This window comes from Corvus brachyrhynchos, unplaced genomic scaffold (assembly GCF_000691975.1).
Source record: "Corvus brachyrhynchos isolate BGI_N302 unplaced genomic scaffold, ASM69197v1 scaffold279, whole genome shotgun sequence".
Classification (NCBI taxonomy): domain Eukaryota; kingdom Metazoa; phylum Chordata; class Aves; order Passeriformes; family Corvidae; genus Corvus; species Corvus brachyrhynchos.
In genome coordinates this window covers 2885493-2896650 of record NW_008246060.1, presented here as the reverse complement: position 1 = coordinate 2896650, position 11158 = coordinate 2885493, and the positions used below count along the sequence as shown (strand labels likewise).

General features: G+C 41.8%; 1 long non-coding RNA gene across 13 annotated transcripts in view; it reads right to left on the bottom strand.

The window, feature by feature from the left end:
* Positions 1-11158, bottom strand: part of LOC108449637 — a 77906-nt gene that overhangs the window by 47572 nt on the left and 19176 nt on the right. For 10 of the 13 annotated variants that reach the window (XR_001865877.1, XR_001865881.1, XR_001865879.1 and 7 more), the window contains one exon: positions 795-935. The exons of 1 other annotated variant lie outside the window; for it this stretch is intronic. This is a non-coding gene — a long non-coding RNA (uncharacterized LOC108449637). Of the gene's footprint in view, positions 1-794; positions 936-1506; positions 1644-3484; positions 3585-11158 lie in introns of all 13 variants that reach the window. 2 more of the 13 variants (XR_001865876.1, XR_001865878.1) reach the window with 1 other exon arrangement.

The following is an 11158-nucleotide window of genomic DNA, read 5'->3' as shown; positions in this document are numbered from 1 at the left end:
CTTTCTCCTCCAGGCAAACTTAACAAACCTTTTCTACTCTGTACAATCACCGACAACTTACTTTGCTCTCCTCCAACCCCCCAAAAGAGCAGCTTGACATTTGTCTTTTCAGATATTTACCCAGCCAGCACCTCCAGTGGATCATAACGTTTGAACGGTTATATTTTTGGACTAGTCATTAAAACTGTCATCATTTAGGTCCTTGCCCATCTGCCAGTATTCTGTCACTCACCTTTTCCCTTTTACCTATTTCTACTCTTCCTTTCTTTCTTTTGGACTCTCTGGTCCTGTTATTATGATTTTAGCTACGAATAAAGCTCAAACTCATCATTAACGCCAAATTAATCTGAAGTAGCACAGTTTTCTGTGATTTCTTAGATTTTATGTGACTGAATTTCTATGTAAGTTCTACCAGCACAATCTGAACCTTCACACTATCTATAGAGAAATCATGTCCTCTTCTCTCCATTTACTGCAGCATTTCTTTGTGGGCTAACCCAGGACCCGCAGAACTGAATGGAAGGACCTCAGCTGACTGCAAGAGGCAGTCCCCTAAATGCACTTAATGAAGTCATTCAAACAACTGATGCTATTTATGTTAAATTTCATGACTATATGACATTCAGAGATAACCATGTATGTTCTGTGTCTTTAGTGGATACATTTTTCCTATTATACAATCTGAAGAAAATACTTGTTTTGTTCTAATGTAATTGTAAGTATCAAATTTATATACAAGACCTTTAGAAAACAGAGACCCACCTCTAAATGCAAAGAACAAACATTTGCATTACCTATTTATATTAAAATATGCAGAAATTTCCAAAGTATTCAGTCAACTTATAAATTTTTATAACTTCTTCAAATTGTTAAGATTTTTTTAACACACAGCATTATTTCAGCTTTGTGGAAGGCTCAATAACAATCTTTCTGGTCTGGAAAAAAGGAAAGAACATTATAATAAAGAATGCAGAATAAATAAAAACAAAACAGTACAAGCCGTACATCCACGCATACAAAGACAACTTTCATGGTGAGCTATAAGCAAGTATAATAACACAATGTGCTGCATGTTGATTTCACCAGTGAAAAGAATTTCTCCAGTTATTGAAGACTTTCCTGGCAGAATTTCAGAAAAAAAAATTCTGACATTCTCCCAATCTGACTTCTGTGCAATGCAAGTCATGCACATTTTAAACACCGATGAATAATACTGCCTTTCTTCTGAGAACTGTTAACAGCTGTAGAAACTATTATAGCCTGCTTAAAATCATGTCTCTGTAGTCAATACTCTCCAGACACTTAGCAATACTAAAGCTATTCCTGGGGCTAAACTAGAATTGCTATGTGAGTACAAAGTTTGATTTATGTTGAAATGAAACAACAAACATCTGATCTTTCTTTTTTTAAATAGCCATTCACATAAACACAAGAATCAGCTGCGTAACTAGAAAATGATGTACCAAATTTACAGAAATCGAACAAAGAAAGACCACCCACAGTTACCTTCAAGAAGAAAAGATTTGTCAAAGGATGAAAGATTGCTGGTTAAGATACTTTGTACAGCCATGGCCACCCTAATGTCTTCATGGTGAGGCTGTGGTTTACGACTGTTGTTTCACTGATCTAGTTTTTCAAGTTTTCTGAAATACACAAAATTATCAGCAGCCCAGTCCAATATCTTGGCAATGCTCATCACCAGCTGCTCTCAGACAGATCACAGGCACAGTGGACTGCATAATAAAATCATCCAGATGCATTCAAGAGGAAGTCAAGATCTCTGTGTACTAACATTATTTTTTCACATCACAGAGTACAGGTGGGAACAGGAGAAATGCTCTGTTGTGGCTACTCTGACATTTTTGAAATTATGACTGGAAGAAGAGACAAGACACAAGTGGAACAAGTGCAAACGTCAAAAGACATGTAAGATTTCAGATTATGGTCTCTAGATTCATGTATATTACTAAGATGTGCTTTGATTCCTCATTCCAACAAACTGCCACCAAAATTCCTCTTTTTTTACACATCTTCACCTTTCAAGAAATGAAAACATAAGTAAATATTATCAGAACTGTTGAGGGTTTATGATGTCTGACAAAGGCAGTAACTAATTTGACCAGTAACAATAATGAAGTGAGGATTAAGCTAATTTCAAGTAGGAGTCTCTTCCTCCAGAAGAGTACCATAAATCAATCAGGAAGCCTTAAGCAGCTTCAAATTAATTCGCCTGCTTCTTTTAGATTAATTCTAAATCTTTAGCTGTTAAAGTATCTAGAAAGGTGAAAGATAAGCTAATTGTTCAGCTCATTACTAGTTTTTCTTCAGTCAGTAAGTTACCTTATTTATAGCATCCCACTTCACCTTCTAATCAGAGCTTTCAGGGCAGTTTCATTGTGTACCAGTATGGCACAGGGACACCTCCACCTTCTCCAGCAGACATGCAAGCAGCAGAATAACCTGTGTGCCTTTCTGCTGCCCCAGGTGCCATCAAACACAGCTCTCCACACAGTGCCTCTGCTTGGCTGGGGAAAACATGACTATGGTAGACTCAGCATTGCTTTCAAAAAAGCTGCTGTTAGTTCCACCAGCTAACCTTTACTAAAAGGCATGACTGGTGCAGTTGCCCAAGGATGGAAACTCACTCTCACTAAAACCTGCCTTGCCCACCCCCTCTGTAATGGGACTGTGCAAGACCAAGGACTCCAGAAGCAAAACAAAGCTTGAAATTCCAAATGCAGACCTAACGCAGAGCAGAAATGCTGTTATTCTCTCTACCTTCATGTAAAATTCAAGTTCTTGTGCTCAAGATCCCAGTTTGCCTTTACACAGTCCAACCCCAGACTGTTCCAAATCCCTCTGCTTTTCTTCTCCCTACTCACTCGCTCTGTTTTTCTCACTCGTTTTGTCCTTGCATGTCTCCTTTTCTCCTCTGTGCGCTGAGCCTTATCCCATGCTGCTCTCAGGGCTAAGATCTCTCCCCTGGGAAGGTTTTGGATGTCCTATATCAATAAATTTGGAATAACATTCAAATTCAATGGGAGTAAAGCTGACCCATATCACTGGGGCTCTCTTGCCAAGCATCCTATGTCCTTCCTCTTGTGTCATCCTTTATTTAGTATCTGTAACTCTGTTCCCTTCTTCTCCTTAGCTGTTGGCCTACACTTCATACTTGCCGACTTTGCCATGCTCAGACTGACAGTTCCTACAGGCAGAGTACCAAGTTGTTATAAAATTGTGTTCAATTTTAACAGTGTTGTCTATAAAATTGTGACTATTAAATGTTTTCCCATAAGAATAGAAAGAGATGATCAATTTACAACACCAAAGGAAGGAAAAAGAGTGCACATAAGGGGGAAGAGGATACATTATTTTCTTAAATTGTAATAGGTAACTAGGGAATTACTTTTTTCAAAATCACTGATCATACACAAGGCAAAAAGGCATTGTTTAGAAAAAAGCGTAAGAAAGGCACCAAGGTTACCAAAAACTATCATATCCTTTGGTCTGGGAATTTCAGTTGGGCTCTGGCTCTTAATTCAGCACAGTCACAAGGCAATGCTGCAAATACAATCCTCTGGAGACTGCAAATGAAAATAAAAGTCATGTTCAAACCAAGCAATTTCAAGGTCACGTATTTGAAATCAAGGCAGCAGGGAACCAAAAAGCCTTGCAAAACTTACAAAATAAGTAGAAATCATGTAACTAGGAAATTCTCACAGGTGTAACACCAACTTGGATCTGCTAAACTTGTGGTCAGTAGTTCCACTGAACAGAATAAGAAAACTTAGACTTTGAGTTAAGAGATCAGATAATTTATAATGGGAGGCTAACAGTGGACCACATGGAAAATTAAGTAGCTTGGAATGCAGAAAAGCTTAGAGAGAGGGTGAAGCAATGGCTATTTTGAGAATCCCTATTGGGCACTGCTATGAAGTGCTAATAAGACATGTGAAATGCACTAACGGCTGCAACACAGGCAGAAGGAGTCAAACAACCTTACATAATGATACAAAAAAGTGATTTCATCCATCACAAAAAAGAGATGCAACAGAAAAATCTCTAGCATGTAGGCATAAGTGTGAGAACAGATCTTCCCAGCAATAGATCAGGGAGATCTGATCTTTGGCACTATTTCCAGAATGACAAAACTTTTAGACAGGTTACCTCCTTACCTGTCTGTGGGTAGGAAAGTCGCTGAAACTGGAAAACTCTTAAGCAACCTTCTGTGCTGTTTTCTATTGCAATAAATGTACATTGACTGCTCAGAACTGAATGGTGCCTGGTATCATTATTCCAAAACATGTAACTATCCATCCAGATATTTACACTGTGTCTCTCTTACTGCAGAGGGTCTACAAATATGAGCACACAGGGGCAAACAATACTGTTAACACTTCCCATTTTGGCTGGTATCACTGTGTTAGGGCAGTCCATAGGCAGGTGCTGTCGTTTCTGACAAGCCTGTTGGGTAACAGTGACAGGAATCTGTCAGATGCAGCCCACACACAGGATGTGTCCCGCACAGCGTGCTGACCTCCTCCAAAGAGTTTCATTTTAGAATTCTATGGAATATGTTACAAATACCAGCTGGCAACATGCAATGTATCACAGAGAAAAGGAAAGGCACAACGGGCAGTACAAGTAACACGGAAACACCCTCCCAGGGCAGCAGTGGGCTTGCTGGAGCACGTTGTGTGCTTGCTTGGAGAAACAGGCAGGATCTGTGCTTGCTTGGAGAAACAGGCAGGATCTGTGTGACAGAGGGACACTTGGCCCATCAAACAAGGAAATGTGCAAAGGCACTTCTGCGCTTCTCGTGCAATTCCCTGACTCTGCAGTTGCCAGAAGATTAGTGCTGTTTTAAAGACAACTCAAGCAGCTTCAGGCTTTGCCAAGAATAAACCTAGTAATAAAAAAAACTAATAAAGAATAAGTACCCTTACCTTCACAGGATCATATTCACACCACAAGCAACTCCTTTTTCCCCAGGAAGAGGCCCTTGCCAGTGCTTAAGATGTCAAAGGCCTTGCACATTGCCTCACTACAACCTGCCATCTCTTCTCCCAAGGACAAGGCAATTCTGAGGGACCTACTTACTTCTGATTTCTGCCTTCTTTACACAACTTGAGGTGCAAAGCTGATGGAGATGAACAACCAGTCACACCTCCTAGGCAGACAATAAAATATCAGAGGCTCTCAACTAGTAGAAGAGCCTTTGCACACCCAGCCATGACAGCTCAGAGCGCTTCTTGTCCCATGCAAGAGGTTACCAGATCCACAGGAAAGCTTTAAACTTTAAATTATCAGACCACCCGCCTAAGCCTGTGAGACAAATATGTGTCGTCTGTATCTCACCCTGTTGTGAGCAAGCTTCCCACTACTAGAGAGGGATTGACTGGAGAGGTGTCAATACCTTGAGCTACACAAATATATTTGGGAGAGCATTTCAGCAGCATGCTGGAAGGTTGGGTTCAGTACGGTATGCAACAAATAATGGCAGTATTGTCTTTTTAACAAAAAGTTTTTTTAAAAAAAGTCCCTGACATTATGATTTTTGCTTTTGAAAATTATATTAAGACCAGTGCAGAAACTACTAGCAAAGAAGAGATTCGTGAACACCACCAAAATGATTCAGCAGTCTCTCGCTAGGAAGTTACATCATTGCACCACATCTCCATGAGAATCGCAGAGGAGATGCATTGTTTCACAGGACAGTGAAGTGCTGTATTCTCCAAAACAAAAGTATTAAATCTGCAACTGTGTATAACAAACGAGAGGAGGAAAATTGTCAGTGCTCTGGACAGTGACGTTCAGATGTTTGTAAGCACTATTGAACATCAACAATCTGGTCTGGGATAAATTGCAAGCTGAGAGTATATTGTACAAATTATACCACAGTCCAACCAGATTCTTTTCTATCTGATCCATCACTTCTTGCTTATTCCCTCAAGCCAAAACCAGTGAAACCCTTTCCTGCTCCCTGTTTAGCAGCCGTATAGTGAGTGTGTTCTCACATTCTCTTACCTAACTCAGTCCCACCACACTCTCTGACCCACAGCTCTGCATCTCAGAACAGGCAGTCAGTCTTGCCAGGGATTTATACACCTTAGCAGTACACCCGCTCCTACCCTTTGCCATGCCCAGCACCATTACCCAGGTGCTCCAGTGCTTCTTACGACACAAGGCACAGGACTGCTGCACAGCCAGGTGGGAACCCCAAAGCTCTCACAACCCCTGTGTTACACAGATTCTCGCCTTGTAGCTCACACTAAGGAGAAGCTGGATACGTGTATGAGGCTGCTAGGGAGGCAAAAAGCAAGGAAGTTTTAGGTTTCAGGACGTATGCCACATGTTGTCTTCAAGGATGACACACTGGATAACGGGTTTTTCAGTTCTTAGAACCGTACCTCGTGTTGGACATGCTCTCTGCAGTTATGCCAGGCAGTATCATCTTGTCAGCACCTCAAAGCCCTAAGCATGCTGCACTCTGCCACGCCTTTTAATTAATGATCTGCTCCTTGCACAGCAGGCAGCAGTAAGCTTGCAGCTACATAACTACCGAACTGACAATGACAAGCTGACATCACCCAGATTAAGAGGATTTTCTTCCTTTCAATCTTATTCCTTTTCCTCAGCCTGCTCTGTGTTCCAAGAGGTCAAAGTAATATCCCTGCAGTTCACTTAACAGTGATGCTTCTCCCTCACCTACATCTCTTCTCTCAAAAACCTACACTTACAGCACCTAACATCAGCAGCCCCAAGCATTGGAAAGACAATAAAACTTGTGTTGCTTTCCTCCCCAGCCTGCTGCCCACCTGTGCCAGAGACAAGGGATACTTTGAAACCAGGGGACTGCCACAGATGAGAACGGCCAATTTTTGACTCACTCATATTCTCCAAAACTCCTTTAACTCTCTGCAGGAAGACTGGCGGGCCTGTTGCTATGCAGATCTGCTGGCCCACAGCACGCCAGAGGCTGCTGTCAAATCAAGGCTTTAGGAGCAATCACAGAGCAGCAGGCACATCCAAACAGCACTGGAGAAGTCATCTGCAAGGAAGAGCAAGTCCCATGCCATGTAACATGAAAGCAAGTTATAAGTATTTATTCTGCTGTCACTCCTAAACTCCTGGGGACTGGGACTTTTTAATGCAACTCATATCCTCCAATCTAGTAACCTCAATTCCCTGGAGACTGGTGCTGTAGCACACACAGACAGGGCTGAGAGCTGAGAAGCTCTGGGATTTCTGATGTGTCCAGCAACACTTGGAGCCAGCCAGAGCAATGCAGGACTCCTCATGCAATCCATCTGCTTCCCTGAGCTCACCTAGAAAAGCAAGTCAGCCATCCCCCAGACCTCCAGCTCAGCCCTCAGTCACACCCAAACAGCAGAGTAGAAGGAAAGCTACTCTCTCTATTCCAGCAGTGCCCACAGGCTCTGGTGCACTGACCAACAGCTCCTGTCCCACAGAGCTGCGTCTAAAACAACAGTCAAAGGGAAGAGACACACATCAGCAGGGAACTTGACTAAGTGATTTTTCTGTGTGGTAGAGAATGAGCGACTCTATTCTTGGTGCAGTTTCAGACAAGACCTCAGGGGAACTGAAAAACGAAATGGAAATGCCACTTCCTTTAGACAAACACACTGGGTCTGATTTTCCACTGGTGACCCTTACTTAACATCCACGTAACCCAAATAATTTTCACAGTTACTCCTCATAAAATTTAAAAAGAAGAGAATCTCATTTTCTGTTTGGTTTGGTCTGTATGCTTTCAGCATACAGAAGCAAAAGTATCCTGTTATCAAGCGTTTTAGAGAACATCTCACTTTGGTGAACATATTCCCTCAAGTTATTTCTATGATCTAGGTGAGCAGCAAGTGTTGTACTCATCTCTTTCAAAATTATCCACTATCATCTATTAATGAGTCCTGCATTACAAATTCCATCCAAAAAGCCTCCTTGTTGTGCATGCACAGCACTCCACTAAAGTAATGGAGACATTCCCCAGACAGAGCAGACTGCAATAGATCACAGATACTCATTCTGTAACAATTACCTAGAAAAGTGAATGGTTCCTTTCTTCTGTGTATTACAAAACCTCATGTACCACAGGAACAGAATCTTTAGGTCACACAGTACTTTCACTTCATGTGTGCATCTTCCAGTGAAGTCAACAGAGTGTGAGCACCTGATTTTCAGCCAGTGTAACTTCTGCCATTTTTAAATGTATTCCATCAACTCTGGGCTCACACTTGTATCCCAACAAAATTTCACATCTCTCCACACCATCAACACTCGTACTTGAAAGTGGCAATATTTAGCTTGTGTAAGTAAAACTTACTTTATCAAATACTGGAGGCTCTTTGAAAGCTGAAAGCATTTTTAGATCTTGGCTCCAGGAAAAACATTCTCTGCTCTGCAGAGTTTAAAATGGGATGGCCACATTTCTAGGCATAAGGACAGCTGATAACTTATGGTGGGATTACCACAGTTTAAGAATGTAACAAAATGAAGATGGCTTAAGCCATCTTCACCACAAGACTTCTGCATAAAGAGCAGAGTTCCTGAAGTTCAGCTGGTTCCTGAAGCACAGCTGAAGAGTGACAGTGTTAAGCAACAGCGTCATGGTTGCTTCTAATTGTCTCTTTTATATTCTAAGAGCTAAATTATCCTTGTTCCAAGGTATGGGTCAAAATATTGCAAGAAATGCAGGTCATGGGATAGAGGAAAGGTTATTTTGAACTTCTTAGACTTCTCACAAAGTTTTCAGACTCTGCAGATAGATTTAACAAATTTCATCATTTTGGTTACATCAGAACATCTTTATATCAGAACAACCAACTTTTTGTTATCAAGCCCCCTTTTTTTTTAATTCTTGTTATATGTCATTCCCTTGAACTCAAATAGCTCAGATTCACACATAAAGATTGAGATGAGATAATGGAAATGAAAGATAATGAATCAACTGGTTTTGTACACAAAATAAGCATCTGTAATTACAAAGCAGTCAACACACTGAGTCTGCCTTGAGTTACATTATACACTGGCCCCTCGGATCCCAGGACTTAAAATCACCTTTGCTCTCTCTGTCACAGGTCAAGCACAGCTCAGCCAAACCAGGAGATTTGTGCCAAACAGTTTGTATTTCCAACAATTAAATACTGAATTCTCCTTTTAGGAGTCATTCAGGAGTCATGCTTGCACAATTATTTGCATACACAGTCACTTTATTTCAGCCTCAAATACAAAAAACTATTAACAGTTGGCCAGATTCTGCTCTCATTTGCCCCAGTGCAAAACTATGTCATTTTCATTAAGATCAGCGGAGCCAGAATTTCATACCACACATGGGAGAGCACCACTCCTTTTTCACTGAGGCAGCTCACACTGCCAGTGGGCTGTGTGCCTGTGGCACGCGTGGCCTGGAAGTTTCTGTTCTGTGCCACAGGCCACCAGCTTTGCTCACTGTCCTAACTTCTCTGCAGCACCACCATATCCCTCATGGCCTTAATTTCAAATGGACTTTGTTCCACTGACAGACCAGAGCATGTTACTGATTCCCCTTAATTCACTGGATTTACCAGAAGCACACTAGCTGAGTACCACTGAACAAAAGACAAACTTGTTTCTACAGTGTATTTATACACAATAAAATGAACCAATCCAACAAACAAACTGTACACAACGTTCCCTATTATTAACTGAAACCAGAAGAAACTGTTTTCAGTACTTCCAGCACTTATAAAAGCACACTTATGTCCTATGTAACCCAGGGCTTACATCAATTACTTGGTTCGCAAAGCTTTGAGCCAAGTTTTCTCCACAGTATTTACTCCCTGAAACCCAAAGGAGTCAACAGATAACTGGTCTCCAACACTGTTTCTTCAGTGTCCTCCACACTAAGGGCAAATTTTGCTCATTCTTCCTGACTGGAGATCAACCTGGTTTAACTTCTCCTGGACCCCCTTTGCCATGCATGTTACAGCCACTGTCACACTCCCAGGCATGGTAACACTCCCAGTGTAACACCTGGCCACCAAGGGACAGGCAACTGGGTGGCAGTGGGCACCAGGACAAGTGCACTGAGAAACAAGCACACTGCTGCCAGTCAGTCAATTACAACAAGCACAAGAGCATGCACAGCCAGCCTGAGAGAACAGAAATCTTAATCCCACTGCTCTGCGTGCCTACAACAGCTGGGTTAGGAGTCACTGCTCTGCTCTTCTACAGAAACACTGTTTGGAAGTGCATAACCATTGCTTTGTGCTTCTATTTCTTTCTGGTAATGTAATAAAGCAATTCCCAGCTATAAGAAATGTGACCATTTGTGACCATGAGGAGGTTCAGAGGAGGTACAGCCCTTGGTATGCAACACACACAGCTATGGCCAAACAAGCTCTCATTCCTCCTATCAGGCAGTCTGACCTCAGGCTGGACCCACACACCACCCCAAGCAGCAGCATCCCGCAGGATTATGTGCCCTGCAGACACAGTTTCCTGCTACCTGGTGTGACCACACAGCCTGAGAGGCAAACTCCTACAAATGCTTCCCCTTGCATATTTCACAAATACAAGGCACAGTGAATCACCCCAGCTTGACTACTGATCCCTGCCAAACAAACAGTGCTAGTTTCAAGGACTCCCTTCTGACACCCTTCCACTGAATAATTTAATTGAAGAGAAAAACTTGACGTGTCACAGCACAGTATTTCTGATGCTAATTCACATGTCTTTTTTTTCCCTATTAGAATACATGGAAGCAGAAGATTGTCACATTTTTCAAGTGAGAAATGCTAAGAAGTGGGTTTTAACTCTCTGGTAAACCTGGAAAACAAGGCAAGGGGCCAGCCAGCTCCTCTGTGCACAATCCCCCAGTGACTCAACCAGAGCATAACTAGATGAAGAACCAAGAAGAGAATCAGATAATTCTGTTCCAGCTGTGTACAGTCAGATTTGTAAACAGAGAACGTGGTCACTGTATTTGAAGTGGAGTATTATCATCTCAAAGCAGCAGTATGAGTCTATGCATTCAACATTTTAATTCCCAGGTAAAGCTAGCATAAAAGCACAGCAAATTTACAATAACAGCTCTTAACTGCTTGGAAAGAACATCAGTCAGGCTGCTTGGACAACCTTGTTTGCACCTTCTTGTGTA